Genomic DNA, 24,188 nt, shown 5'->3' with positions numbered 1-24,188 from the left:
CTTGGCAGCCAGGTAGGAGAAGGATCTTCCTCCGGCGGTGGTTCTGCAGATGTGTGGAACGGCGGCGAGGGCTTGGCTGGTCGATCGTAGCTGGCGGGTGGGAGTGTAGAAGGTCAGGCAGTTGTTGAGGTACTTGGGGCCCAGGTCGTGGAGAGCCTTGTGTGCGTGGGTGAGGAGTCTGAACGTGATCCTCTTGCTGACAGGGAGCCAGTGCAGGTTTCTTAGGTGGCCGGAGATGTGGCTGTGTCGGGGGATGTCCAGGTCGAGTCGTGCGGAAGCGTTCTGGAAGCGTTGGAGTCTTTTCTGAAGTTTGGCCGTGGTCCCGGAGTAGAGGGTGTTTCCATAGTCCAGTCGGCTGGTGACGAGTGCCTGGGTGACCATCTTCCTGGTTTCGGTGGGGATCCATCGGAAGATCTTTCGGAGCATGCGCAGGGTGTTGAAGCACGATGATGAGACGGTGTTGACTTGTCTGGTCACCGAGAGGGAGGAGTCCAGGATGAGGCCCAGGTTGCGTGCGTGGTCCGTTGGCTTGGGAGTGGTGCCCAGGGCAGGGGGCCACCAGGAGTCGTCCCAGGCGGAGGGCGATGATCCCAGGATGACGACTTCCTTCTTGTCTGAGTTCGGTTTCAGGTGGCTGTTCTTCATCCACTCTGCGACGCCTTTCATCCCTTTGTGTAGGCTGGTACTGGCGGTAGCGGGGTCGTTGGTGAGGGAGAGGATCAGCTGGGTGTCGTCAGCATAGGAGATGATGTTGAGGTGAGGTAATATAAATTTCGTGATCGATTGTGTCCCCTATCTTAGACCCCAACGATTCCGTGTACACGCTACAAGTACATGTGTGTTCCCTCCGCTTCAAGCTATGAAGACGCAAATACATTTGCGTCCAACGTTAACATGTCCTCTTTCAGATCCACCCTGAATGGGTTGAATAGTCCGTTCCTAAGTATGCCATGCCAACGTCTTTTTGTGGTGTACTTTACACGTTTTTCAGCTCTGGCGAAGTAGGCCCTGAATTCTGCCTCTCAAACCTGGGCCTGCATCTGTACCCGTGACCTCTGCCTTACTCCCTGCGCGGCTAACGGTGCTTGACTCAGCCTGTTGCCTGCCAAGACTGTATTCAACCTTCGAATTATCTGCTTCACTCCTTGAAAATACATTCCTGTCTAGTAGTTTCATGTCAACATCCTTCCAGCTGCAGAGCAAAGGGCTCGGCCTCACTGTCTCTGCGCAAGTAATTCATGGCTCTGTTTCCATGGTAGGCCCATGCCCTCCCTCGCACCCCTCGCATCTCATGCAGACACGTAGACGCTCATACACGCACTCACAGTCAGTATAGAATAGCCTCTTGTCCGAGAGACCTTTTCCTTCCAGATAATACTGTTCCTTAAACATGAGATATTAGATACGATTTGGGATTAGGTTGATCTGACACTCCAGACTTCTGTCTCCTCATGTAGGGCTAAATGTCAAGCCCCCCTTCACCCCTCAAGTTACACGTACATTACACGTCATACTGCTGCGCGCGCATCTCTGCCATGTATTTCTGCTGACACTGCAGGATTCACTCATGGATCCGCCTACTTGTGACATCAGGATAAATGACGTTCTTGTTCACGCCTTCATGCACGCCTATTGTAACGCCTTTTTGTATTACGTACATGCATTCTTATCTCTCTTCTCAGCTGTTACGCCTCCTGCATATGCCTTTACTGTAATGCATTGACTATATATATGAATGCCTGTCAATAATGTAGGGTCGCATACTTGCCTATTCGCTATTACCATTGACTCTGTCAGTCTGTCCCTTCCCGAACCTGCGTGGTGACGGAACGGTATGCCACCTTGGCTCGAGCCAATATGCTAATTACCCAATTCCTTTTTAAGGAATAAAACCCATTTTGAGAAAACCTCAAATATCACGGATTTTGCCTCTTATTTATTATGAGTTATTCTTATTGACTTTACCGCATAGAAATTCAGTACCAGGTAATTAAATTTACCACATAATTGGCGCCCGAACAGGGACCCCTCCCCCATCTCACCCGCCGGAGGTGCTTTGCAGGCCTAGCCCCCTGCCACAGCCGGACGGAAACTACGCGTACCCGCAGGATTTCCTGTATCTCCCTCAGGCCAACGGAGGTGACTGAGGCTGCGATCGACACCCAGACGAGGCGGTGAGGAGTGCGGAGGATCCCGACCAGAGCCTAGCTGAGAGAGCAAGATCCGAGGTATACGGAGGCCCACCAGGTTCCGAAGTTCCGAAGTATCTGTGTCACGAGTCAAGTCCGAGTCCAGTCCGAATCCAGTCGAGTCCAGTCAGAGTTTCCGAGGCCTTCTGTTTCCGTGCTTCCCGGTGAGTACCATTGCTGGGGACGCATCTAGACGTGCACATTAGTTTGTGCCGGTCAAGACAGGTTTGGGTACACAGACCTGGTCTGCACTGTTTTAGACAGTGTATCTGTACTGTTTAGCAGTATATCAAGTCTGCACTGTTGAGCAGTGTATCTAGTACTATGCAGTTAGCGAGTTTTATTCTGATTATTGTTGTTCGTTTCAAAATGTTTTAATGTGTCTCAAAATGTCGTGGTATGAGTGATTGTTCGATCTTCATTATTGTGATAATTGTGTTCATTGTGTTCATATCTGAGTAAGGACCAAGTAGCCAGATTTTTAAAGATGCCGTTATTTTCCAAATTAAGACAGATAAAAACTAGAAAAGGGATACTCGAAGAAGCCGTTCCCATTCCACCTAGGGATACTCCAGGGTACTTTATGTACCACAAGCACGGACTAGATGCCGTTCTATTTCTCGATTTATGGGTGGACTACACTAAAGATCTAGCAGAGAATCAGAGATGGCCTGCTGCAGGGACATGGGATGCAGATTGCATCATAAGAGTAGAAGAAGCATTACGGAAAAAGAAAGCCAGACAGTCACAGAAGGATGCCATCGAATTATGGCGCAAAGAATCGCATAGGCGTACAGAAAAAGCACTTAGAAAAGAAGAGAAAAGGAAAGAGGATTCAGACAAGGCCCAAGAAAACGTATTAGTTGAGGAAGGTATCCGAGTAAAAATAGAACAAGTAGACAGACAACTAAACACCCTTAGGAATGGTATGTATCCTCTCCTGGCCGAAGGTTTACCTAAGGCCGCCCCGAAAGTACCAAAAGATCTACCACCTCCAATGCTCCCGACTAAAGTACATCAGAAAACAGCAAAGGACATTTTCCTTTCTTCCTATCTAGATGATGTAGCGCCCGCATATGCTAATGCCGCACCGCAGCGCACACCTCCTACTGGCGGCGCTCGACCCCGAGACAATCAGCCCCTACCCCAGCGACAAGCTACTCCTCCACCTCTTCCTCCCGTTCCGAATGTCTCTCCTGGTCTTCCCCCCATTCTTCCAGCTCTTCCTGCACCCATTCCTCCCACTTTTCACCCGAACAACCCCTTCGGAGCCGGTGCCTCAGGAGGCGCGTCCGGAGGGGCGATAGGTTTCCAGACACCTCCACAAGTACATAGATTAACTTACAGGGATCTAGCACAACAACGTACACCTCGATCAGCCGATTTTGATATAATAAAAGAACGTATCGGGGATTGTAGATATGATCCAGTACCCGGTAGAAATGATGACAGATTAATACTCGCATCAGTACGACTAAGACGGGTTACCAACTTTTTGTTAACCCTACCCGGAATGGTTGAACATCTAGACAGAATATATCATTTTGTCCAAACAGGGCAAGGACCTGAAAGTATTAAGGAAGCCATGGCTCACCAGAAAGTTGACACTCAAGCCAAGATATTATGGTTTTTTATAAACTGCTTAATAAGAGAACAAGATAGGCCGGGGATGGACCCGGAGGAAATGAAAGCACTTCATAGATGGGGTCAGAATATAGCAGACGGGAACCATGATAAACAGAAAAGTATAGAAAACATGTATCAAAGAATCAGAAGCGTAGTAATAAAAATACATGAAACAAGACAGTTAGAACCAGAAAATGAATCAGACAAGTTTGAGTCCTCAGAGGAGGAGCAACCAGAAGAAGCTACAGGACACGTACAATTACCAGTTAGAGAAACGATAGCGTATGTAGGTAAAGGAAGACCCTTTAATAATTCAATGCGCCCAGTACGTCCGGAAGGTAAAAGAATTTTTCAAGAAGCCATGTGTAATCCAAGAACTCCTGAACACTTATTTCGAGCTACTGATAACAGACTTCGAGAACGAATGGGGTACCATGTACTAGATTCCATGGATGAACAAGAATTAGCAAGGTCAGCAGTACAATGGGCTGACAGTCCCGAGAAATATAGTGACGATGCGTTAGCACACACATTTCTGAACATGACACCAAGTGAACAGCGTTTAGCTGGTACATACATGATACAACACCTACTCCTATTGTATAGAAGCCAACATTCCGATCCAGGCCCCCTGCCTGATATATTAGCAGAACTACTCATGAATAAATGGAGAGGTCTGGGTACCAATCTAATTAAGATAATTCTAGAACATCGACACAGATATAGTGCCTTTCTATGTCCACAGTCTGATTCAGCACACTCCATGGAAAGAAAAATGTATTGCATGGATAGACAGAATCCGTTACGAGAAGTGCACCCAGTTCAGAATACCGATAATACACTTAGACGTGTGTTCGTGTACACACCTATAACTAAAATAGAGTTATTGGAAATGAAAAAACTAGTACCTAGCCATGATAAAGATCCCGCTGGTTTTCACCGTGAAATAAAAGACATGTTACTCATGGGTGATTATACTTATCCCGACCTTATGAAAATATTGAAAGTACTACTGCCTCCTGGTATTTATGAGAAACTTAAAGAAAAAGAATGGGAAGTGGGAAATGCAAAGATTGATTGGACTGCATTAGAAAACGAAGAAAATACTAGAATTCCAGGCCTAGGGCTTGGAGAAAAAGTTAAAGCATTACCAGGATTGTTAGTGCAAGTATTGCCACGTTTATTAAGTACGAAAAAGGAAGACTGGGGTGCAATTTCAGCCTGTAAACAGAAACCGGATGAAGACACTAGTGATTTTTATACTCGGTTTGAAAAATGTTTTGGTATTAACAGCGGCCTGAAACCAAGTAGCGAATCATATCCACACCTTTTTGTAACAAAATTAGTCGAGAATTCACTGCCCCAAGTAAAGAACAGAGTATTAAAAGTCGAGAGTACTTGGCAAGCTAACACCCCTTCACAAATGTTACAAATGTTACAGTATCACCAGAATAGAATCAGAGAAGAACAAGAACATGAACAAAGACGTACGAAAGACACGAAAATGAAAATGTTAGTTGCCCAGTCAGTTCCTGCTGACGGTCACAAAAAGGGTGCGACCCAGCCCAGTAATTCGACGGCCCCTGTTAAAGGGACGTGTAACTATTGTAAACAGCCAGGTCATTATGTAAACGATTGTGCAGTTCTGAAACACAATATCTCCACGGGTAAGACCAAGGAGAGACCGCGTGCACCTAGGCAAGATCAGGCCCAGCAACAAGTACCACAGAATATACAACATATTCCGCCTATGCCCGTCTCATCACAGACTGTAGCAGTGCCACAGCAACAGCCTATTACTGCAACACAGAACACGACACAACAGATGTACCAGTATGCACAAAATGACTACCCCGATTATCAGCGATACACATGAAACAGCCTAGAGAGGGAATTTGGCTTGCCTCTTATTGAAGTACCTGTAGATCAAGAGGGTCCTTATGTACACAGTCAGGTGTTAGGGAAAGACAGAAGGTTTTTAATTGACACAGGGGCAAGCAGGACCACAATCAGTCACAATGAGGTTCCAGGGGCACCCCTCTCAGGCTCACAGAATGTTTCCCTTGGATTTTCAGGAAAACCCATTATTAATGAAGTATCACAGCCACTTCCTCTTGCAGTTGGTCCTTTAACACGGACTACAGATCTATTGCTTACAAAATCATGTCCGGAAAACTTGTTAGGTATAAAGACACTGAAGGCTCTAGGAGCTATAATATGCTGTTCTCCGGAAGGAGTACGATTATTCTTACGAGATTTTAAAGGCCATTATGTATTAAGAGACATGGATCCCCGGTTACAGAATGTACCTGCACACTTGTGGGCGCAAGGCCCCACTGATGTAGGTTGTATGCACATTACACCATATCGAGTCACACTCAAAGCAGGAGTGGTATTACCACGAATTCGACAATACAAGTTACCTCCAGATGCTGTAGTGGCTTTACTGAGAATAGTTGACGAGCTCATTGCACAAGGAGTGGTCGTAGAAACCGACTCCAATGTATGTAATTCTCCTATCATTCCAGTTCTTAAACGTACTGATCCAAATGCACCACCTGTTTATCGATTAGTTATTGATCTGCGCGAATTGAATAAATGCATTGTACCACAGTATCCTGTGGTTCCAGATATCTCTTCATTACTGACAGCTATTGATTCAGAAGCGACGTTCTTTACTGTAATTGACCTCAAGAACACCTTCTTTAGCGTCCCAATTGATCCAGAAAGCCAATACTTGTTCGGATTCAGTTTAAATGGACGAAGTTTCAAATTTTCACGCGCACCTCAAGGATTCACAGAAAGCCCCAGCATCTATAGCCAAGCACTGAAAAGACAACTTGACAGTATCCACATGCCTATTAACACCGCCCTACTTCAGTATGTCGATGATCTGCTGATCACCGCCCGAAGCGAACCCGAATGTGAAAAAGCATCACTGACGGTTTTGAATTTTCTGGCTGACAAGGGGCACAAGGTATCCCCTTCGAGGCTACAATTCTGTGTTCAGCAAGTTGTGTACTTGGGTCACTTGCTGTCCAAAATGGGGAGACAGCTCACTCCAGATCGCATCCAGTTAATTGTAAACATGTCACCACCGAAAACACAAAAGGAGGTGCGGGCTTTCATAGGCCTCACCTCGTACTGCAGACAATGGATTCCCCAATATGCATTTCTAGCAAAGCCACTCATTCAGTTGACAACTCAGGAGGCAGCGACATCGACTGTCCTCCCTTGGACTCAGGAACATACACAGGCTTTTGAAGACTTAAAGAAAGCCTTATGTCAAGCACCAGTTTTAGCAACACCATGTTACAGTAAGCCTTTTACACTTTTTGTCACAGAACGTGAAGGTACTGCATTGTCAGTCCTCACTCAGGAACAAGCAGGTTCACACAAACCGTGTGCTTACTTTTCTAGCACATTAGATCCAGTAGCCCAAGCTTTACCTGCATGTTTGAAATCAGTCGCAGCGACAGCTTTAGCAATCAGACACAGTGATTCCATAGTATTAGGACATCAATTGACAGTACAAGTTCCACATTCCGTGGAAGTTCTTTTAAATCGTACACAGACCCAACACTTGACCATAGCAAGACTGACAGGTTATGAATTGACATTGTTTCAACCACACATAGAAATCAGACGCTGCAGCACATTGAATCCTGCCACACTTTTGCCATTAAGTGGTGTAGACCCACTGACACATGATTGTATCGAAGTCATCACTATTACGACGAAACCCAGACAAGACTTGACAGATGTCCCATTACCAGACCCAGACCTGACACTTTATGTGGATGGTTCATGTATGAGAACCGGTACAGGTGAATTAGTGGCAGCCTACGCAGTCACGACAGACACTGAAGTTATAGAAACCAATTGTATCGACACCCTGTCAGCTCAAGCAGCAGAGCTCATCGCTCTGACACAAGCCTGTACTCAAGCCAAAAATAAGAGAGTTAATATATACACTGATTCACGTTATGCATTCGGAGTCGTTCTCGACTTCGGAGTCCTTTGGCGAGAGAGAGGTTACTTGACTTCTCACAGTGCCAACATTCAACACGGTCCCCTCATTCAAGCCCTGTTAGATGCAATACATCTACCCACTGCGATATCTATTATGAAGTGTAAGGCACATACAAAGGTTACCGATACGATCTCCCAGGGTAACGACCTGGCAGACCGAACAGCTAAGCAAACAGCCCAGATTCGAATTCATACAACTGACTTGACAAAGACAATAGTTCCGACACAATCACACTGCATGACAGTCAAGGATCCCGCACATGATGTAGTTGACATACAGACACATACCACACCAGATGAAATCAAGAAGTGGACTGAACTAGGAGGGATCCAAACAGATCAGGGATGGATGACGAAGGGAAAATCTACGTGGTTTCTCCCCGATTCTATGGTTCAAGTCATCATTAACACTATACATAGCCCAGCACACCTAGGAGAAAAAGCGATGCTAGACAGCATTCAACACATATGGTACAATAAGAACTTAAGAGCAGCAGCGAAACAAAAAGTGCGTACTTGCATGATTTGTTGTCAGTTCAATCCAGGTAAAAGCATTCCTGTAGAGAAAGGTGGATTTCAGCCTCCTGATCACCCTTTTGAAGTCCTCCAGATGGATTATATCCAGATGGAACGTTGTCGAGGATTCAAGTATGTCCTCATAGTTGTATGTGCACTCTCCCGATGGACAGAAGCATACCCAGTCCCAGATTACACTGCTCCGACCACTGCCAAGCAGCTGGTTCGCGAGTTCTTCCCACGGTATGGTTTGCCCCGTATCGTGTACTCAGATAACGGTCAGCCATTCTCATCCGAGCTTGTGAAACACATAACACTCCTGTTAGGGTATCAGTGGAAGTTCCACTGTGTCCGGCACCCCGAGGCAGCAGGTCTCGTGGAGCGCCATAATCAGACTCTAAAAATCCGACTTTCAAAAATCTGTAGAGAGAAAGGCGTTGACTGGATAGTTGCTTTGCCAGTTGCCCTCTTCTATATGAGGATGGTTGCGCATTCTCGAACCGGGCTATCCCCGTATGAAGTGGTCTTTGGTAGGCCACCAAATATGTGGGGGACGCCTATACCTCGCAAAATCACAGATGTTGACTGTATTATGCTGACAGATTACCTTGCCTCCTTGATGTCTGCACTACAATCTTGTCGTTCACAGGTAGCTGCAGCCTTTCCCGACAACACCGAGGTGAAGCCCCATGAAGTGGTCCCTGGTGATTTTGTGTTCGTGCGGAATTTCGACAGGAGAAGTCCACTGGAGCCCCGCTGGCAGACCCCGAAGTTGGTTCTTCTGACAACGAGGACGGCTGTTAAATTGGAGGGCAGAAAAGGATGGCTGCATTCGAGCCACATAAAAAAATTCCACGGACTTCCTTCGGACTTGGACTCTAAGCCCTGCCCTCCTCCACAAACTGACTCAAAACTCCCCCTGGTTGAGAAAACCACCTCTGAAGAATACAGACTAAAGTTACGGTCTAGCAAGTCAGACAGTTTAATTGTTTAAGTCCTCCCCTAGGTGAATCGGTTAAATTAGTTTCTGACATGTATCCCCTAGACCGAGATAGAGAGAGAGATAGACAGAGACAAATCAAGAAACGTGCATATTGTAAATCACTTCGTAGTCACTGTATTGTGACATTATTGATTATGTTTTTTCTAAGCCTTCTTATTATTGCCGCCAGTATATTATTGCACATGTACTACCCTATTTTCAAGCGTGCACAATCTGCTTACAATGTCACTGCCGAACATTCTTTTAGCGAATTACCTCCCCATGAATTGTCTTACAGACTTGCGCTGCGCAACAACACATTCATTAGTATGTTACATCACTCCCATCAGACTAACAATGCTACAAACTGCTGGATATGTGGCCGACTCCCTCCCTACCAGAAATACAAGGGAGTTCTGCCCCTCTTTCCATACCCGTTCACTCACAATGGCTCCTGTGGGGCATGGTTTAGATTGATTAATTCCCTAGATTCTGACATTGCTGTTTACGATGGGAATTGGGTTTGGGGAAACCTGAACTTAGTTCTACTTAAAGTCTGTTACCCCGACAAGAAGGGACTACCCACTAGAACAGGAACTGATCTGGAGAATGAAGTATATGGATTAGGTAATTACACAATTGACCTCATGATTCTAACTGTTGAATCCGAAGCTGCACCAGTATTGCCTGCTATGTCAGTGTTACCAGTCAAAGGTGAATTATGTATCAGAAAGAATGGTTCCATACACTTAGGTCATAGTGAATGTACTACTGTGATCGAATTCAGTGATCAAGGCAAATCCACGTTTAGAGCTACCCGTCATTCCTACTTTGTATGTGGCCATACCGCATATATACGTTTACCTTTAGATTGGGATGGTACCTGTTACATTCCATTCCTTCTGCCACCTGTTTTCCTAGCTCCTCCTGATTATCACAGAAATACCAATCTAGTAAGTAGCAGACTCAGAAGAGATCTCCCGATTGTCGACTACACTGAAACGGCATGGGAGCAATATACAGACTTCAATAAAGGTTTCTTCCCCTACTTAGGTACTGTTACTAATAGTAAACTGATACGTAGATTAACTAGAACCCTCGAAGCAGTAGTGAATGAAACTACTTCCGCTCTAGGTAACTTAACAGAGGAACAGTCCGCGAAGCGGGTTGTTGTACTTCAAAATCGTCTCGTCATTGACGTCATCCTAGCTGATAGGGGTGGAGCCTGTAAGGTCATCGGGTCGAGTTGCTGTGTTTTCATTCCAGAAAACGCACCAATGGTATATAAAGCTATAACACGTCTCCATAAAATTGCAAGTCTGATACATCAGAATCCAGGCACCTGGACTTGGTCCGGTTGGTTCTGGACAACGTTGACCGCTTGGGGATGGAAGATCCTATCCTTCCTAGGCATTGGCCTTCTCATAGTATTCAGTTGTTGCCTGTGTTTACAATGTGGACCAGCGATTTGCGGCTTGTGTGCCACATCATGTTTCCCGCCTTCAAACTCAAATTCCCATTCAAACCGCCAAAAGAAGAAAGAAGAGCAAATGATGTGACATGAACAGATTGATCGATTCATGCAGATCGATATATCATGAAGGGTCCGTAGGGGACAAGGAGGGAATGAGGTAATATAAATTTCGTGATCGATTGTGTCCCCTATCTTAGACCCCAACGATTCCGTGTACACGCTACAAGTACATGTGTGTTCCCTCCGCTTCAAGCTATGAAGACGCAAATACATTTGCGTCCAACGTTAACATGTCCTCTTTCAGATCCACCCTGAATGGGTTGAATAGTCCGTTCCTAAGTATGCCATGACAACGTCTTTTTGTGGTGTACTTTACACGTTTTTCAGCTCTGGCGAAGTAGGCCCTGAATTCTGCCTCTCAAACCTGGGCCTGCATCTGTACCCGTGACCTCTGCCTTACTCCCTGCGCGGCTAACGGTGCTTGACTCAGCCTGTTGCCTGCCAAGACTGTATTCAACCTTCGAATTATCTGCTTCACTCCTTGAAAATACATTCCTGTCTAGTAGTTTCATGTCAACATCCTTCCAGCTGCAGAGCAAAGGGCTCGGCCTCACTGTCTCTGCGCAAGTAATTCATGGCTCTGTTTCCATGGTAGGCCCATGCCCTCCCTCGCACCCCTCGCATCTCATGCAGACACGTAGACGCTCATACACGCACTCACAGTCAGTATAGAATAGCCTCTTGTCCGAGAGACCTTTTCCTTCCAGATAATACTGTTCCTTAAACATGAGATATTAGATACGATTTGGGATTAGGTTGATCTGACACTCCAGACTTCTGTCTCCTCATGTAGGGCTAAATGTCAAGCCCCCCTTCACCCCTCAAGTTACACGTACATTACACGTCATACTGCTGCGCGCGCATCTCTGCCATGTATTTCTGCTGACACTGCAGGATTCACTCATGGATCCGCCTACTTGTGACATCAGGATAACTGACGTTCTTGTTCACGCCTTCATGCACGCCTATTGTAACGCCTTTTTGTATTACGTACATGCATTCTTATCTCTCTTCTCAGCTGTTACGCCTCCTGCATATGCCTTTACTGTAATGCATTGACTATATATATGAATGCCTGTCAATAATGTAGGGTCGCATACTTGCCTATTCGCTATTACCATTGACTCTGTCAGTCTGTCCCTTCCCGAACCTGCGTGGTGACGGAACGGTATGCCACCTTGGCTCGAGCCAATATGCTAATTACCCAATTCCTTTTTAAGGAATAAAACCCATTTTGAGAAAACCTCAAATATCACGGATTTTGCCTCTTATTTATTATGAGTTATTCTTATTGACTTTACCGCATAGAAATTCAGTACCAGGTAATTAAATTTACCACAGAGGTTGTGTTGGTGTGCGATGGCTGCGAGGGGGCTCATGTAGACATTGAAGAGGGTGGGGCTGAGTGATGATCCTTGTGGTATGCCGCAGATGACTTCGGTGGCCTCGGATCTGAACGGGGGAGACGGACTCTCTGGGTTCTTCCGGCGAGGAACGAGATGATCCACTCCAGTGCCTTCTCACGGATTCCGATGTTGCTGAGGCGCTCTACTAGGGTGTGGTGGCAGACAGTGTCGAACGCTGCGGAGAGGTCCAGGGGGATGAGGGCCGCTGTTTCCCCGTTGTCGAGCAGGGATCTGATGTCGTCAGTTGCTGCGATGAGGGCGGTCTCAGTGTTGTGGTTGGCTCGGAAACCGGACTGCGCGTGGTCGAGGGATCTGTTCGTCTCGAGGAAGGAGGCAAGCTGTCTGTTGATGGTCTTTTCGATGACTTTGCCAGGAAAAGGGAGGAGCGAGATAGGGCGGAAGTTCTTGAGGTCGGTGGGGTCCGCTGTTGGCTTCTTCAGGAGGGCGCTGAGCTCAGCGTGCTTTCAGCTCTCTGGGAAGGGGGCGGTGTTGAACGAGGTGTTAATGATGTCCCGGAGTTGGGGTGCGATGATGGAGTTGGCCTTGTTGAAGTCGTGGTGGGGGCAGGGGTCGGTTGGGGATCCGGAGTGGATGGTGTTCATCGTGTGGGTGGTGTCTTTGGTGCTGACCGGGGTCCAGGCGCAGAGGGTGGTGGTGGGGGGTGTATGTTCAGTAGTTGGGTGCGTGGTTGGTGAGCCGAAGCTGTTGTGAATATCGGCGATCTTGCGGTAGAAGAACGAGGCGAGTGCGTCGCAGAGGTCTTGCGAGGGAGTGATGTTGTTTCCGGCGCTGGGGTTGGAGAGCTCTTTGACAATACTAAAGAGTTCCTTGTTGTTCTGGGCGTTTTTGTCCAGTCGTTCTTTGATTGCTGTCTTCTTGGTGGTGCGGATCAGCTGGTGGTGTTTGCAGGTGGCGTGCTTGAGGGCAGTCATGTTGTCTGTGGTCTTGTCGGTGCGCCAGGCTTTCTCGAGGGTGCGGTAGTTCTTCTTGGAGTTCTTAAGTTCGTCGGTGAACCAGGAGTCTTTCTTGCTGCCGGGTCTGCTGGGAGTGGTCTTCAGTGGTGCGAGGTCGTCTGCGCAGTTGGTGATCCACTGTGTGAGGTTGCGGGCTGCTTCGTTGGGGTACGTTGTGCTGGCGGGAGGGTTCTGGCTGAGGGAGGTGGTGAGCTGGTCGGCGGTGATCTTGTTCGAGCTCCTGCGAGGAACCTGTTGCGGGTGGTGGTGGGTCGTGGTTCTTCCGAAGCTGAAGTGGAAGCAGCTGTGGTCGGTCCGACGAAGTCCGGTGTAGTGGCTGAAGGAGATGTACTTGCTGGTGGAGAAGACTGGGTCAAGCGTGTGGCCGGCGCAGTGGGTGGGGGTGTTCACCAGTTGCTTGAGTCCGAGGTTGGCGAGGTTGTCCAGCAGGGTGGTGGTGTTGCTGTCCTTGTTGTTCTCCAGGTGGAAGTTGAGGTCCCCTAGGAGGATGTAGTCAGCGGAGGGGAGGCCGTGCAGGCTGATGAAGTCATCGATGTCTTTGCTGAATTGTGTGCGTGGTCCCGGGGGTCTGTAGATGAGGGTGCCTCTGAGTGTGGTCTTGGGGTCGGTGTGTATCTGGAAGTGGAGGTATTCGGTGGCGGTGAAGGTGTCGTCGGAGTTGGTCGTGATGCGGATGGTGTTCTTGTGTACGATGGCGATGCCTCCTCCAGTCTGGTTGACGGGGTCCCTCCGGGTGATCTTGTATCCGTCCGGGATGGCGATGGCGATGTCAGGCGCTGAGGAGGCGTTCATCCAGGTTCCGTTAGGAAGGCGACGTCTGGTGATGTTGTGTCGAGCAGGTTCCAGAGTTTGATGGCTTGTCTGTGTACGGAGCAGGTGTTGAGCAGGATGCACTTGAGGTGGTTGTTGCTGGTGCTTGGCTTGCCGGGTTCGGAGCAGGTCTATTGCCCCATCCGCCCCCCAGGGGAGGGGGCAGAAAAACTGTCTGCCCAAAGTAATGGGAGGAGCAAAAGTTCTTTCCCATGGGGCTGCTCTCCCTCTCTGGTGCCTAGTGGGTAGATCCCTGCTTGGGGATCACCCTCCTGAGGCAGGGATCCACCAGGGAGGGTACCCCTTTCCAATGATACCTCTCCCCTCTGCCTTGGTGCTCAGGGGGCTGAGATAGCCCCCTGAGCACTGAGGCAGTGAAACTGAAAGTGAGTTTACATTTCTCTAAATTGAAGTCAGCATGACGTGCACGTTTATGGCCATTTCGGAGAAATATTCATAACACCATCGGGAGCTGGGGAAGCTCTTCACCAGCGCCCGAGGGTGTTTTGACAAAAAGGGAATCCCTCTGGTGCCCGCACCAGATGGATTTCCTGTGCCATGTGCGTGGACGGCCGGGAGCCGTCCGATGCACATGAGCACTGGTGCGTCTGACGGCTCCCGGACATCCGATGCGCCAAAAGGGTTAAATGCAATAAGAAAATGGTCTAAACAGGCAACATTCTGTGGGCGGTTCAGTAAACAATGATATCTATCTGTGTTGTTCCCTTTAAACATCCACTCGGCCAACCAAGTACAACTATTCCCTAAAAGGTTAGGAGATGTTGCCACTATTTCTAAATCTCAGGTGTGAGCTGCCTCTACCTTCATCCATGCTATCAACCTTTGGTGTGCAAAGGAAAAGACATAATAAATTGTAGCCTGAGGAAAGCACTTCCTTCATTAGGGCCGTATACTGATGGTAATGTGTGCACAGTGAAGTTAACAGCAGTCACTAGACTCAGATATCTGCTTGCTGTGTTCAACATTTTCTTTATTATGGTACATTGGAAATTTACAGAGACTAATGTAGCAACTGGTGAGTTCTTTGAATTCCTGAGGAAAAGTACTTTTGTTGAAACTATATTGATTTCCGTTTAGACCAATCACATATCATTAGTAGGCCTGGGCGGCAAATTCCGTTCTGCTTGCGGAATTTGGGTAATTTCGCATTCAGCCGAATTGCCAAAAATTCCATGATCCACGGCTTCGCAGAATATTTAGCTTGTTTGTACTTTCAAAATGGGTGTTCATGAGATATTTTGCCCCGAGCACGCAAACAGCGTTTGCGAACAGGAAAAAATCATTGCGAACGGGCGGGAAAAGCAATTCTGCGTATTCGAAGAACTCTGCGTGCTCGCATAGATTTTATACAGTTTCGCAGAGCTTTGCATAGAGTGATTACGCAAATTCCACCCACCCCTAATGATTAGAGGGTGTCTTGTGAAACAGGCAAATGTCCTCTCCCATTTCCCTTAAAAGACTAATCACAACAAGGGGCTCAATTCACAAAAGTAGTCGGAGACAAAATCCTAACTTTACAACTTTCGGTATTCACAAAAGGCATTTTGTAGTAGTAAAGTTAGGATTCCTAACTTTACTACTACTAAACTGAGATAGAATCCTAACTTTACGACTTTCGGTATTCACAAAAGACATTTAGTAGTAGTAATCTTTACTACAACTAAATTTACAAGTAAATTGTGAATACCGAAAGTCTTAAAGTCAGTAATCCTAATTTTACTACACCGAAATGCCTTTTGTGAATACCGAAAGTCGTAAAGTTAGGAATCCTAACTTTACTACAGCTAAATGCCTTTTGTGAATATCGAAAGTCGTAAAGTTAGGATTTTGTCTCAGTTTAGCAGTATTAAAGTTAGGAATCCCAACTTTACTGCTACTAAATGCCTTTTGTGAATACCAAAAGTCGTAAAGTTAGGAGTTTGTCTCGCATTACTTTTGTGAATCTGGCCCAAGGTCTTTTAGGTAGAGCTTCAGACTTAAACTTTCAAACGTTATATTACTAGGCATTTAGAGTCAGCCTTAAAAGTGGTCCAATGTTGTAGGTTTAGCTGTCTCACAGCATGAAAACTGGACTATATTTCTTGCCACACAAGGCACATGATGTTTTATTCCCTAAGAAATGCATCCTTCACTTCTTTACCCCAGTACCAAAAGTAAAACTGAACCAAGAAAACCGGGAACACAATTATAACTTCGTTCCACCCCATTTTAAATATTGTAACCTTTTGTTTAATGATAAGGTCGTAGGATTTCGTGTCTTGAATATTCTCCTCCTTCTCCTTGCCTTCACGTTCACTCCACCAGTTTGTCCAGAACTTGCCAGTGTGGTAGTCTTGGACAAAATGAAACTCTTCACTCAACTGTCCATGGCATCAGTGTCTGCTGCATCATCACTGATATTGTTCTTCTGCCTGCCACTGTTTCTCTTACCTTCTGGCAAACCTTGTCTCTCCCTTTTTCTTTGTCTAACAGTTGGCTCCCTCTGCTCGTGCTGGGCATCTTGCTAGATGGGACATGTCTCTACCAATCTGTGCAACTTGGGGTCTTCAGGAATCTGATGTTTTTTGTCTCCAAGCAGTAGAATTCCTTTCACTTACAAGGGGGGGTCTCAACATAACGTTTTACTCTCTCCCAAAGGAAAATCAGCTGAAACGGGTAACCTTAGTGTTATGGATTATTGTGCCTAGCGAGGAACTCAGTTACGCTTTTACAGCTTCTCCTTTTACTGCAGTCAGGTCATGGAATAAAGTGCATGCCCATTGCAGATAATAGCATCCTTGGTAGTGACCAAGTTCATAGCCTCTTCTTGTTCATCAAATATTAAGATATACAAACTATATTAAGGTTTCAGAAGAAGAATTTAGTCATGCATTAGGCCCATGTGGGATGGAGGTCTTTCTGGTCAGTTCCTGGTATGTTATAAGACAAGATTCCTGCAGGGCGTTTGGATGTCCTGCCCCTCGGTGTTCTTGTTCAGACCCTATATACGGATGTTGTTGTGGCAGGATCTGTTCTCTAGGACTATTTGCTTTAAGAGGAACTCGCTGGATCTATCTTTCAGCTCTAGGAGCTGGTAATATACATATGAAATGCCGCTCCTGAGCTTGGTCATCCATTATTCTGTCAATGTCATTATGTCTCGTTCCCTGAATACCTGCAGCCTTTTAGCGTTCATGTAGGCATATTTTGAGGTCTTATATGATTGGGCCAACTTCAGGAATGTATTTCTGCCTGCACATTCTATACTTAGACTGCTGTTATTTGCATATGGTTATCTAAAGATCTCTCAGGTGAGTATTTAATTGACCTCAGGTGTTTGTTGTCCCTGCTACCCCGGACATTCTTTGCTGCCAATATGTTTGTACTTATTGGTTCTCGTCAACCCATACTTTCTGTTTTGGCAGATTATAGTTCTTAGATCGGATGTCATGTAAGTGTTGTCGCTTCACCAGTGTATTCTGAATCTCATTTGAACTAGTTTGAGTGTCTTCAGCTAGGGTTCTCAACTTCTGGCGTTAACGTCACTCAGTTCAGGCAAATCAACTCCGCCTGTGACAATATTCTCTTCCTGAGTGGAGTCTCATTCCCATTCAATTCCAATGTTTAAGACCCTTCCCCAGAACAAGTAGTTCATTTAAAGGTAGGGTATCCAATCTCGCTCCATTGGAAGGATTTCTATGTATGGAAGGTGTATGCAGCCCCAGAGCTTGGTTACACATCTTGCACTAAATGATGCATTGTACAAAAAATGCCCATTTGTGTTCCGGATCAGTGTGCTTCCATTGATGTTTTTTCACATTTTTAGCATTTATTTGGGGATAACCAAGTCATTGTTTCCCTGCACAGGAGGTACTTTATTTAATATTATTATTATTATTGTTAAATTTGTATGGCGCAACAGCTACCCGGAGGTTTCCCGGCGCCCTGGACATCATCTAAGAAAAGGAAAGGTCCAGGAAGTTACTGATTAAATAGCCATGTCTTAATGCCTTTTCTAAATGTAACATAATTCTGTTCATGGCGGAGCAGAAGAGGTAGAGAATTCCACAATGCAGTAGCTAGCTGAGCAAAGGAACAACCGCCCATCTGAACTCGTTTGAATCTTGGGATCACAAATTTGGCCCGCTTCGACGAGCGAAGATGACGGGTGGGGACGTATTGTTTGACCAACTCACAGAGATAACTGGGTGCCTTTCCAGCATTGATTCTGTGCATAAAGCAAAGTGCTTTGAATTTAGAGCAATTTTCGATCTTTAGCCAGTGTAGATCGCAGAGATAACTTGTAGTGTGAGTCATTCTAGGAAGACGGTATAGAAGTCTGGCTGCAGCGTTTTGGACCACTTGCAGCCGATGAATAACATCTTTTTTGGCCCCTAAGTATAATATGGCTGAGATACCCGCCACCCCCTCTCAACACAATCCTCAAAGGAGGGAAACCGGAAACAGTTCTTGAAGTTTTTGGATGAGGGAGGAAGTGACCCTCCCCGGCCGTATTTATTAAAACAAAAAATTAAAAAATTAAACAGTTTCATATTAATGTACAATTTCATTACCACATTGCGATGTTTGGCTAACCTTAACAGGCTCTCTAATACAGAGGTTCTCCTAGCCGAACTAACAACCTACAAAACATTTTCTTGAAATTTTGAAATTGTACATCCTAACGTTTAAGGGCCAACGGCAAGGTCGTAACCGGTGTCAAGATCCCTAACCAGAAATACCCCCCCCACTTGGGAGGGGCGACAGCACTGGGGCGTACCTCGAGTGCAACTACCAATTTCCCTTGACTTGACGGGGGCACCCATAAACTCGACGCCACTTAAAGGTCGTTCGAGGACTCGTGTGAGGTATCTAGAAGGTAGCGTAGACCTCCCCCCAAACCCCACACAACTTACCACATCTGCCGTCGCAGACGTCACTGGCCCCGGGAAATTCCCCAGGAGGGGGCTGTAACCCCTCCTACACAGGAAGGGGCCTTGACCGCCTTTCCTTTTCTTTCGGCGACCCATCCTTAGAAGGGACCGCCTCCCCGTTGAGGGGCCAAAGGCCACCTCTCCCGAGCGCTCCCATCCGTGTTGGGTGACGCCCACTCATAGGGATCTTCCAATTAGTGCTCACCGATCATGACCTTACCGCCCGACCAAAATAAATACGACAATGCTACAAAACTAAAAATACATTGGCCACTATGACCGAAAAGCATGCTTATAAATGGACACTAAATCCGAATTTCTTTAATCACCAAACAGACATAACTTAGACCAACTTTATTACTCACTCAATATCCACACGATAATAACACAACCTGTAAACGAAATAGAATTATCGATTACTTTTATTACAAACAACTGGCTGTCATCAGGGGCTGGTGGGTGGGTCAAAATTGGCTCTTCGTTCCGTCTCGAGCTCACGTGCAGCGAGGAGGTGCAGCTTCAGAGCACAGGAACAAGAGGATGCCTTCTGGTCTTGCGTCCCTTTTTATCCGTCTTCAGGGCGGGCGTAAACCCGCCCCTGCCTGCCCCGAGGGCGTGGCCAGCCGCGTCAGTGTCTAGGCCAGCCCACTCTAGGGCGGGAAAAAGCGCGCCCCGGCTAGGCCGCTTCGGGCATACCAGCCGAGACGCGCCTCCCGCCCAAAATGGCTTCCCGGGGGGATCGAGGTACTCCGCCATACGTTCGGGGGGACCAAGTGGTCGCCCCTTTCCATATGGCTGAGATACCCGCCACCCCCTCTCAACACAATCCCCAAAGGAGGGAAACCGGAAACAGTTCTTGAAGTTTTTGGATGAGGGAGGGAGTGACCCTCCCCGGCCGTATTTATTAAAACAAAAAATTAAAAAATTAAACAGTTTCATATTAATGTACAATTTCATTACCACATTGCGATGTTTGGCTAACCTTAACAGGTTCTCTAATACAGAGGTTCTCCTAGCCGAACTAACAACCTACAAAACATTTTCTTGAAATTTTGAAATTGTACATCCTAACGTTTAAGGGCCAACTGCAAGGTCGTAACCGGTGTCAAGATCCCTAACCAGAAATACCCCCCCCCCACTTGGGAGGGGCGACAGCACTGGGGCGTACCTCGAGTGCAACTACCAATTTCCCTTGACTTGACGGGGGCACCCATAAACTCGACGCCACTTAAAGGTCGTTCGAGGACTCGTGTGAGGTATCTAGAAGGTAGCGTAGACCTCCCCCCAAACCCCACACAACTTACCACATCTGCCGTCGCAGACGTCACTGGCCCCGGGAAATTCCCCAGGAGGGGGCTGTAACCCCTCCTACACAGGAAGGGGCCTTGACCGCCTTTCCTTTTCTTTCGGCGACCCATCCTTAGAAGGGACCGCCTCCCCGTTGAGGGGCCAAAGGCCACCTCTCCCGAGCGCTCCCATCCGTGTTGGGTGACGCCCACTCATAGGGATCTTCCAATTAGTGCTCACCGATCATGACCTTACCGCCACAGGCCGGATAGTTGACCGGCTATCCGGACCCCCCACAAAGCTCCTACCTAAAGGTCATGTTTTAACGTTTTTAACCATGCTAAGAAGTCTGCTATGAGTAACTCATTCCCCACTCGAGACAAATGCACACCATCCCCCACATACATACTGTCATCATTAATACAGCCATGTGAAATAGAATGCAATGTCCTGGAACGGAACAACCTACTCACTTTGTTATTAAGCTTTCTAACAGAATGATTCAAAGCAGGAATGCAAATAGCCCCCCGCCACACCTTTCGTGGGATCATATGGGACCACGCAATTGTGCACCCCGGAACTCTCCTCGCCAACCAACTTACAGTGGAAAGCATTGCCTCCAGGAGAAGTCGTCTACCGGTGGTGACCAAATCATTGCCCCCTAAATGTACTATGACTATAGACGGCGGTGACCTCGTCCGCCCTAACAAACCCTCGAAAAATGTTTGAAACTGGTCAATACAGAGACCGCCTCTTCCGTAGAAGGACACCCTGTACCCGTATTCCCCAGCTACGTGAATCATGTCACCTGCTTTGAATACGTCCGCGGCACGCCTCACGTATGAGTGGCCCACGACCCACACCTCCTTTCTCACAGCCGGTGATGTCTGACCGCTGGCCCGGTGTTGGGTCGACTGCATAGTCCGCCCCGCCTCGTAGGCTTGCGCAACTGAAAACCAAACAAAAACAAGAGGCGTGAGTACATTATTACAGCTTCACAACATGTGCAACCGCACATACCTCTTATAACAATTGGAGGACCAACGCCCCACTCGTTTCACTTGTTCAACATTAAGACCCCTGGCTGTAGCTTCTGTAGCAGCCCCTATCCGAAAGGAATGGGTCCCAAACTCACCCGGGTTCAAGCCCGCAGCGGCAATTGACATCGCAAGCACCCGCTGAAACTGAAATTTCGTCAGTGGGGTGGCGTCCGCGTGTCTCAACAAGGTCCCCCCCCATGATGCCACCCTTCGTGCCAGGTAATCTTCTAAACACTTTACCGGACACATGGAAGACCCGGGAATCCTGCGTATGATTATGCAGTCACCCATCCCATCCTGATCGGTCTTGGACCTGACAAAGGAGACAGTCATTGCCTCCCCTCTGATCTGAACATGCTCCTGGCACAAACCCCCTGCCACTTCCTGTTTGTTCCTTGCTACCAGTTCACTTACCCGCATCGCCCCGTGAAATGCTAGCGTAAAAGCGGCTCGGAACAAAACCGTCTCAAAGTGAGATGAACATGTGGCAGGGAGTGTGGCCAACAACTGGGCCAACCTAACCAAACCTATCGGGCGCCTCTCATCTACTCTGCGACCCTCAAGGCGTTGCCACCCACGTAGCGCTTTCTGTACCACGAAAGACGCTGTCGGGTCCTGGATACTATGAGCCCTGGCAACAAAGGAAATGGCAGCGCGATGCCTCTGGGCCGTAGCCACCGATTTCCCAGCCCTACGTAAGAACATCAGAAAATTCACCACCCATTCCTCGTGGCCCCAAAGCCTCTCTCTATCAGCCCCCAAAAAGGCTAAATAGGACCGAAACGCCCCTTCATATGCCTTCCTCGTCCTTGGTGCTAGACTCTCTCCCACGAGGTGACGAAGTTCGGGGCACCGAGAGACCAGAGAGCTTCGGGAAAGGGTGCCGGCTCTGGGTCCGCTGAGGGAAGGAAACCCGAGAAAGCCTGCATGTGAAAACGAGACAGTGCATCAGCCGCCTGATTCATTACCCCTGGGACATGTTCTGCTCTGAATAGCACATTCAGTTGCATACACAGTAAGACAATTTCTTTGAGGAGTCTTAAAATCAGTTTACATCGTGCTGCCTGACTATTGATGCACTCAACCACGGTCATATTGTCGGACCAAAATATCACGGAGTGATCTTTGAACCCTTCGGGCCAGGTTCTCAGGGCCACTAAAATGGGGAAAAGTTCCAAAAAAGCAATATTACTTGTTAGACCATTGTCATGCCACCATGTCGGCCACCTCTGTGCCGACCATTTTGTGCCGAAGATGGCACCAAAACCTATGCTACCTGCCGAATCTGTCCATAGCCCCAGCTCGTCAGAGGACACGGCTGGTTTGTTCCAGACGACTCGACCATTAAAGTTCGCCAGAAATGCTAACCAAATATGCATGTCCTGGCGGACCTCAGCCGATAGTCTCGTGCGATGATGGCCCTCCTTTAGGCCGACCATAGCTTGGGCAATTGAACGGGAAAAGGGGCGGGCCATTGGTATCACCCTCAGGGCAAAATTCAACTGTCCGACCAACTGCTGTAATTGATGCAGCGTAACTTTAGATCGATTTATACACACTTGCAAGGCTGACCTGAACTTCCACACTTTGTCAGCTGGCAAACGAAAACAACCCTCACTGGAGTCTAACTCAATCCCCAGAAACTCGAGGCAAGTCGCAGGACCCACCGTTTTACCCGGTGCCAATGGCACACCAAACTGATACATTAATACACAAAATTCGGCCAAGGCCCGGCCACATTCGAGATCCCCGGCTGCCCCAAGGAACAGGAAATCATCAAGGTAATGCATTACATGTTGGAAACCCGTCCTCTTTGTGAAGACCCATTGTAGAAAACTACTGAATTTCTCGAAATAGGCACAAGATATAGAGCACCCCATCGGCATACACCTATCCATGTAATAATAACCCTGAAACATGAAACCCAGGAGACGCTGGTCGTCCGGGTGTACCGGGAGCAATCGGAACGCTGACTCGATATCTGACTTCGCCATCAGCGCCCCGGGCCCCAGGCGATTCAAAATGGCTACGGCCTCATCGAAGGATGCGTACCGCACCGAACATACTTCTGGATCTATTGCATCGTTTACAGAAAGACCACGTGGAGCTGACAAATTATGGATCAGTCGGAACTCACCCGGGTCCTTCTTGGGGACCACCCCTAAAGGAGAACAAACAAAATTCTGCACCGGGGGTACACTAAATGGGCCGGCAACCCGACCTCGGGTAACCTCCTTCCGGATCTTATCCTGTACCACGGTTGTATGCTGCAGGACGGAAAGTTGATTTTTACACTTCTCCACACCCTGAAAGTCCCCTACCGGGATGCGGAAACCATACGAAAATCCGTTCCGCAGCACCCCAGCAGAAGTACGATCCGGGTATTCACTGAGCCAGGGAATCATTGCCAAGGTATCAATCGGGGTAGGTAAAGGCGCCCCTCGGACTACGTTAGACCTGTTTGGCGCCTCCCCTCCCCCCATTATCACCCGTTTTGGCTCTGCACGTGGACTCAGGATGGGACGACCCGCACCCACTACATTCATGTTTAAATTTACACGATCCCTGGGTCCTAGTACATTTACCTCTGTTGAAATTAAAGCAGAACCCCCTTTTTCCTGTATTGCCGGCAGGTCTCGAGTAATCGTCGTTACCCGTACCTGAACGAAAGGGCGTCCCCACATATTGGCAGGAGGATTCGCCAACATTACTTCCTACCAATGGCATCTTCAACATACCTGTCTCCTTCATTTTATCCCATGTCAAAGAATCATAACAATCCCAGGTTAAGCTTTTATTATGCTCTTTAGCCTTTCTAAAAAGATTATCGTAGCAGAACCAATGGTTACCCTGGTGCG

Source organism: Lissotriton vulgaris, chromosome 6 (genome assembly GCF_964263255.1).
Source record: "Lissotriton vulgaris chromosome 6, aLisVul1.2, whole genome shotgun sequence".
In the NCBI taxonomy this organism is placed as follows: Eukaryota; Metazoa; Chordata; class Amphibia; order Caudata; family Salamandridae; genus Lissotriton; species Lissotriton vulgaris.
Note: the sequence above shows the minus strand (reverse complement) of the source record.